The sequence below is a fragment of the Rhinoderma darwinii genome, chromosome 3, assembly GCF_050947455.1.
Source record: "Rhinoderma darwinii isolate aRhiDar2 chromosome 3, aRhiDar2.hap1, whole genome shotgun sequence".
Lineage (NCBI taxonomy): Eukaryota > Metazoa > Chordata > Amphibia > Anura > Rhinodermatidae > Rhinoderma > Rhinoderma darwinii.
The window spans coordinates 326,688,722-326,697,768 of NC_134689.1; positions in this window are offsets into that span (position 1 = coordinate 326,688,722).

The window sequence follows — 9,047 nt, forward strand, 5'->3', positions numbered from 1 at the left end:
TTATGCAGCATGTTCTGACTATGATTAATTTCCCTATGGGATTAATAAAGTCTCTCCCTCTCTTATGCTAAATAAACTGCTGTTTGGGCAGAGTGTAGAAAGGGAGGGAGCGCCATTTGGTTTTTGTACTGGTGTTTCAGTTTATAATGTGGGGGCATATATAATCTGGGCTCATTACATCAGGGTATAATAAGGTGGTAGAATAATGGGGTAAAAAAAAAAAGATGAAATTATCCATGGATGTTTGTGATGCTTTGAAGCAATCCTTTATGCACAGGCCGGTGTCGCACTGATAAATGGTGTCATTTCTTAACCCCTTATGGTACACACTCAGCACCTTTGCCGTTTGGGGAATTTCGCTGGGAACGTGTTGTCCTGGTACAATACTTTTTTTAATTTTTTCATAGATGTAGTGGTAAGAGGGCTGTTTTTTGCGAGATGAGCTGTAGTTTTTATTGGCAATATTTCGGGGTACATGCGACTTATTGATCACTTTTTATTCCATTTTTTGGGAGGCAAAGTGGTTAGAAAAAGCAATCCCTGCATAGTTTTTTATTTTTTTTAAATGCGGCATTCACATAGTTGTATAAATGACATGTTAACTTTATTCTGTGGGTCAGTACAATTATGGCTAGACCAAATTTATATCGTTTTTATATGTTTTACTACTTTTACACAATAAAACATATTAAAAAATAATGTTTCTGGGTCGCCATATGTTGAAAGCCATAACTTTTTTGCTTTTCCATCTACGGAGCTCAGGGGTGGTTTGTTTTTTTGCAGGACCAGTTTTAGCTTTTATTGGTACAATTTTGGGGTACTTGCATCTTTTTGATCACTTTTTATCCTATGTTTTGGGAGGCATGTGACCATCAAACAGCATTTTTATGACATGTTAACTTTATTCTGCAGGTCAGAATGATTTCAGCGATACCAAATTGATATAGTTTTTTATGTTTTACAATTTTCTGCACAATAAAATTACTTTTTTGTATAAAGAATGTATTGTGTCGCCATGTTCTGAGAACCATAACTTTTACATTTTCTTGTGGATGGAGCTGTATGAGAGCTTGTTATTTTGCGAGCTGAGCTGAAATTTTTATTGGTACCAATTTTGGATACTTGTGACTTTTTGATCACTTTTTATTCCAATGTTTTGAAGGCAAGGTGACTAAACAAATAGCAATTCTAGCATTGTTTTCTAGTTTCTTTTAAGTCCCACTAGGGGACTTGAATATCCAACTTTCTGATCTCTTTTCTAATACATTGCTCTACCTATGTAGTGCACTCCATTACAACAGTCGGTCTTACACTGACAGCAAGCCTATTAGGATCTGCCTTCGATGGGGCCCAATAGTCCTACGTTCTTGGCAGACCAGGAGGCCATTATTAGTACTCCGGTTGCCATAGCAGCTATTTGCACCCCACGATCGCTTTGCAGGGGTGCCGATTGGCTATAAACCACTTAGATGCCACGTCTGCTTTTGACTGCAGCATTTAAGGAGTTAATGGTGGCCATCGGAGGTCGCTCCGGTCCCTGCCGTTACAGCAGGGTGTCAGCTGTAAATTTCAGCTGACATCCGCAGCTTCTGAGCCCGTGCCATTATCTTGTTGTAACTATACGACATGTTGCAGGAATACCTCGCCACTCATGACTTACAGAAACGACAAATGTCGGGAAGCAGTAAAAGAGGACCTATCAGTTCTGCAAGAAACACAAAAAACTACAGTAGATTAAATTATAAAAATTATTTCCTATATCTATCATTAGCAGAACAGCGGATTTCCCTCAACATTAGACACAGGATTTACCTTTATTTCAGCAGAGTGAGGTCCAAATCCCAAGAGATTCTCTTCATCTCTGGGGGGACCAACTGTGATCTATACATCATCTGAATGGAGGGAAGTTTTGTGCCCAGATCTGGCCTGAATTAATGGTGATCGAGTCAATTTGCCTATTTCTCAGTTTCGCCGTTTTGTGAACACAATGGGATTATCGATTCCCCTAGTTTTCTCATAATTTCTCCAAAATTAAATCTCAAACCAAGTGAATTCATTCCGGAGATCTGGACATTCGCAGAATTCAGGCTGCCATAAACAGTAAAAACGAAAAAATAGAGGATCCAGCGCAATCAGTTAAAATAGAACATTGTTCCAATTTTATTTTGAGTGATTAAAACAAGATCGGTCCCGAGTGTAATGTTTAGAGATAGATAGGTGGCTACGCGTTTCAGACGCACAGCACGTCCTTCCTCATGGCTTTTTGTTAAATGACAAACTATCAGGGAGGTTTATATCCGGTTACCTACAGGTGGTAATTAAAACTGTTAATGGCAACTGGTTCAGCAAAGTAATGCTGTCCAGCATATTGGTTTTTCGACACAAGAGGGCGCACAACTAATTTGAGCAATTTATGAATGGGAGCTATGTAGCGTAATGGAGCTGTCCAGCAGAGTGGTGCTGAACTGGAACGCCGGTAAAGTATTACATTATTGTTCTAAAGTAGGTATCATGTTTACCATATCATTGTCAATGAAAAAGTCCATAATGATGGGGATACCACAATATTCTAGTTGGAACTTGTTCTCATAAATGAAATGGTATTTCATTTGTAAGGCTAACGGATATAAACCTCTATTTTGCTCACATCGAGAAATTAAAAGTATGTATTATAGGCTAAAAAATACATTATTTCAAACAATTTAAAATAAGTTTTGAACTGGAAAGATTATTATAACTAGATATTTTGGTAATGGGACAGATGTCAGCTTATTTTCTTACCCATGAATACTATGACAAGTGGAAGTAATATACATCGTATAGAATAATATGACCCGACAAATGCATATAGCCAATTAGATGGCACTATAGTTACAGTATGACTTTGTTAACCAATATTTTGATATTTCTAGTTTGGTATTAGTTGTTCTATATTATTTTTATTCATTATTTTTGTTCGTTATTCACAATTGGAAGTAATATGCTTTATGCAGAATAATATAGCCCGACAAATACATATAGCCATTTAGATGGCACTACAGTTACAATATTACTTTGTTGACCAATATTTTGAAGTTTCTAAATTTGTATTAGTGGTTCTATATTAGTTTTATTCATTAGAAATGGAACATAAGTTCTTTTCTCAAGTTTAATCCATCGGGAACACTCGTTTTTAGAGTAAATATCCAGTTGGCTTCTCGTGATAAGATTTTGTGTTTTATGTTCCCCCCTCTAGTTGGTGTTTTTACTTTTTCTATGGCATAACATTGAAGGCTTGTAGTAGATCTATCGTGTTGGGTTATAAAATGTCTTGCAACATTAGAAATGTTTGCAATATTTGGATTTTTTTATGTAACCCAGATGTTCCAATATTCTCACTTTAAATTTACGGCTAGTACAACCTATATACATGAGATTGCATGTATTTCACTCTATAATGTAAATTAGTGCTTCACTATTGCAATTGATGTGATTTTGAATTGTGAAGGTAGTTACATTATCTGAATCTCTGAAAGTTTTTGTGGGTCTAACATATGAGCAAACTTTACAAGGATGTGAGCCGCATCTGAAGAAACCAGCATAGTGAAGCCAAGTAGGTTTTAACGGGAGAAAAGAGGGAGAGAGGACATCACCTAAAGAAGGAGCTTTTCTGGGTACTACTTGACAACCATCCTTCAGGATATCTGACAAGATGTCGTCTTCCATGAGGATAACCAAATTTCTTTGGACAATTTTCTTAATTGCATTAAACTGGGTACTGTACTGAAACACCAGGGTGGGTATATTTCGAATGGTGTCTTTATTGCATTTTGGTTCAAGGAGTAGGTTTCTAGATTTATTCTCTACAAATCTTGTGATGGCCTGGTGGGAGGAACTCTTTATTTTTTCTAGTGTCAATCCCTTTGGCAGATCCATCAATTGGTATTTAAGATACATTGATGACCTGCTATTTATATGGGAGGGCAATGTATCTGACATTCCCAATTTCATACACTATCTGAATGACAATCAATTTAACTTAAAATTCACTCATTTGGTCCAAAAAAACACGATTCAGTTCCTAGACCTAGAACTCACAGGCCGATCAGGAGAAATAATTAACACCAAAACCTATCGTAAACCCATCTCAGGAAACACCATCCTGCATGCAACAAGCAGTCATCCCAAACAGACTATATCATCAATCCCTGTGGGTGAGATGTACCGGGCCAAAAGAAATTGTAGCAACGATAGTAATTACCAGGCGGAACAACAACAAATAGAAAGGACACTACGAGACAGGGTACCCAGAATGGACCCTAAAAAGAGCATCCTCCATTGTAGAGAATAAATCTAGAAACCTACTCCTTGAACCAAAATGCAATAAAGACACCATTCGAAATATACCCACCCTGGTGTTGCAGTACAGTACCCAGTTTAATGCAATTAAGACAATTGTCCAAAGAAATTTGGTTATCCTCATGGAAGACGACATCTTGTCAGATATCCTGAAGGATGGTTGTCAAGTAGTACCCAGAAAAGCTCCTTCTTTAGGTGATGTCCTCTCTCCCTCTGTTCTCCCTTTAAATACTTTAAAACCTACTTGACTTCACTATGCTGGTTTCTTCAGATGCGGCTCACATCCTTGTAAAGTTTGCTCATATGTTAGACCCACAAAAACTTTCAGAGATTCAGATAATGTAACTACCTTCACAATTCAAAATCACATCAATTGCAATAGTGAAGCACTAATTTACATGATAGAGTGCAATACATGCAATCTCATGTATATAGGTTGTACTAGCCGTAAATTTAAAGTGAGAATATTGGAACATCTGGGTTACATAAAAAATCCAAATATTGCAAACATTTCTAATGTTGCAAGACATTTTATAACCCAACACAATACAAGGTGGGCCATTTATATGGATACACCTAAATAAAATGGGAATGGTTGGTGATATTAACTTCCTGTTTGTGGCACATTAGTATATGGGAGGGGGGAAACTTTTCAAGCTGGGTGTTGACCATGGCGGCCATTTTTAAGTTGGCCATTTTGTATCCAACTTTAGTTTTTTCAATGGGAAGAGGGTCATGTGACACATCAAACTTATCGAGAATTTCACAAGAAAAACAATGGTGTCCATGGTTTTAACGTTACTTTATTCTTTCATGAGTTATTTACAAGCTTCTCTTTGTTTACAGCCATTGACATGTCGCAGAGGTTAACACGTGAGGAGCGGATAGAAATTGTGTTGATGTCTGGTGAACGCAGTACCCGGGTCATTGCAGCAGATTTCAATGAAAGACACCCTACGAGACCACCCATCTCCCATGCTACAGTTTGCAAACTGCTTACCAAGTTTCGTGAAACTGGTTCAGTTTTGGATTTGCACAAATGTGGACGCATGAAAACTGTCACTAATGAAGAAACATCAGTGGCTGTCCTAGCTTCATTCAGCAAGAGCCCACAGCGTAGCACTCGCCGCATGTCACTGGGGAGTGGCATCAGTCGAACATCCCTTCGGCGGATATTAGCTACTCACAAATGGCATCCTTACAAACTCCAGCTGCTGCAGCATCTCAACGAGGATGACCCAGATCGGCGCACTGAATTTGCAGAATGGGCAAAACAAAAATTGGAACAGGACCCTCAGTTTACACAGAACATTTTGTTCAGTAATGAGGTAAACTTTTATGTGAATGGTGAAGTTAACAAACAAAACCACCGCTATTGGTCTGACACTAAGGCTGGGTTCACACGACCTATTTTCAGACGTAAACGAGGCGTATTATGCCTCGTTTTACGCCTGAAAATAGGGCTACAATACGTCGGCAAACATCTGCCCATTCATTTGAATGGGTTTGCCGATGTATTGTGCAGACGACCTGTCATTTACGCGTCGTCTTTTGACAGCTGTCAAACGATGACGCGTAAAAATACAGCCTCGTCAAAAGAAGTGCAGGACACTTCTTTCAGCCGTAATTTCAGCCGTACTTCATTGAACTCAATGAAGCACAGCTCAAAATTTACGGCTGTCGGAGAAGCCTTGCAAAATGCGAGGAGGAGGAATTACGGCTGAAACGAGGCAGCTGTTTTCTTCTGAAAACAGTCTGTAATTTCAGCCGTAAAAGCCTCTCACCATGTGCACATACCCTAACCCACATTGGATAAATCCCTCCAAAACTATTGGTACACAAAAATTGATGGTGTGGTGTGGTATATGGGATACAAAGCTAGTGGGGCCATTCTTCATCAATGGAAACCTCAAGGCCACGGGATATCTGAAATTGCTACATGATGATGTGTTTCCCTCTTTATGCACTGAAGCTGGCACGTTCCCTGAGTTTTTCCAGCAAGATGGTGCACCACCACATTATGGGTGTCAGGTCAGAGCATTCCTAGATGAACAGTTTCCTGGAAAGTGGATTGGTTGTCGTGGGCCAGTTGAATGGCCCTCTAGGTCTCCTGTTCTGACCCCCTTAGACTTTTATCTTTGGGGTCATCTGAAGGCAATTGTCTATGCTGTGAAGATACGAGATGTGCAGCAACTGAAACTACGGATACTGGAAGCCTGTGCTAGCATTTCTTTTGCGGTGTTGCTATCAGTGTGTGAAGAGTGGGAGAAGAGGGTTGCATTGACAATCCAACACAATGGGCAGCACTTTGAACACATTTTATAAGTGGTCAGAAACGTGTAAATAACTCATGAAAGAATAAAGTAACGTTAAAACCAAGCACACCATTGTTTTTCTTGTGAAATACTCGATACGTTTGATGTGTCAGATGACCCTCTTCCCATTGAAAAAACGAAAGTTGGATACAAAATGGCCGACTTCAAAATGGCCACCATGGTCAACACCCAGCTTGAAAAGTTTCCCCCCTCCCATATACTAGTGCGCCACAAACAGGAAGTTAATATCACCAATAGAGATGAGCGAACCGGGACAACCGAACCCGGTTTCGGTCCGAACTTCCGGAAAAGTTCGGTTCGCAGCAAATCCGAACTTCACCGGCTTCGGCCGAACCCGTTTTGACCGAACCCGGTCAAAAACATTATACAAATCGGCAGCCACTTATCTCTATCAATCACTGATAGAGAAAAGAGGCTGCTGATTAAAAATAAAATAAAAAGCATTTCATACGTACCCGGTCGTTGTCTTGGTGATGAGTCCCTCTTCTTCCTCCAGTCCGACCTTTTCTGATGCGGCAGCCTGTGATTGGCTGCAGAGGCCTCTGCAGCCTGTGATTGGCTGCAGAGGCCGCGGCAGCCTGTGATTGGCTGCAGCGCTCACATGGGCTGCATCGTCATCAAGGAATGTCGGGCCGGATGTCGAGAGGGACGCGTCACCAAGGCAACGGCCAGGAGACCGGACTGGAGGAAGCAGGGAGTTCCCGGTAAGTATGAACGTCTTTTTTTTTACAGGTACTGTGATCGGTAGTCACTGTCCAGGGTACTGAAACAGTTACTGCCGATCAGTTAACTCTTTCAGCACCCTGGACAGTGACTATTTAGGGTATGTGCACACACACTAATTACGTCCGTAATTGACGGACGTATTTCGGCCGCAAGTATCGGACCGAACACAGTGCAGGGAGCCGGGCTCCTAGCATCATAGTTACAACTGTCCCATACTGTAATCATGTTTTCAGTACGGGACAGTAGTTCCACGGAGAGGCAGGGACTCCTAGCATCGTACATAATTATGATGCTAGGAGCCCGGCTCCCTGCACTGTGTTCGGTCTGGTACTTGCGGCCGAAATACGTCCGTCAATTACGGACGTAATTAGTGTGTGTGCACATACCCTTACTGACGTCGCCTAGCAACACTGCCGTAATGACGGGTGCACACATGTAGCCACCCGTCATTACGGGGCCTCATGCACACGAGTCGACCATAAAAACACCCGTTATCACGGGTCGAACCGACGTAGTCCAAACACCAAACCTGTAAAAAAATAAAATAAAATGAAATAAAACATGTCGTAGGCTTAGATTCAGTTTAATGTGTGATACTGACTGTTATACCATGTATAGAAGCCTGCCGTGAAGTTGACTTAGATACAGGGCGCCAGCAGACAGTATCATACATGGCCATACAGACATATATACAAACAAACATACATGCAAACATACATACATATATACAAGCAAACATACATACAAGCATGCACATATATACATGCAAATATACATACATGCAAACATACACACATATATGCATGCAAACTATCATACATACATACATGCATACACACACACATGAAAACATACATACATACAAACAAACATGCAAAGATACATACATACATATATACAAGCATGCACATATATATAAACATACATGCAAACATACATGCAAAAATAAAAACATGCAAACATACATACATGCACATATATACATACATACATGACAACATACATACATGAAAACATACATACACATGCAAACATACACACATGCAAACATACACACATGCAAACATACACACATGCAAACATATATACATGCAAATATACATACAAACATGCACATGTATACATACATGCCAACATATGTGCAAACATACATGCACATATATACATACATACATGACAACATACATACATGCAAATATATACATGCAATTATACATACACACATGCACATATATACATACATGCCAACATACATGCACATATATACATACATGCCAACATACATGCACATATATACATACATGACAACATACATACATACATACATCACAACATACATACATGCCAACATACATACACACATACATGCAAACATACATACATACATGCAAACATACATACATACAAATATACATACACACATGCACATATATACATACATACATACATACATGACAACATACATACATACATACATGACAACATACATGCAAAAATACATACATGCAAACATACACACATGCAAACATACATACATGCAAATATATACATGCAAATATACATACAAACATGCACATATATACATACATGCCAACATACATGCAAACATACATGCGCATATATACATACATACATACATACATGACA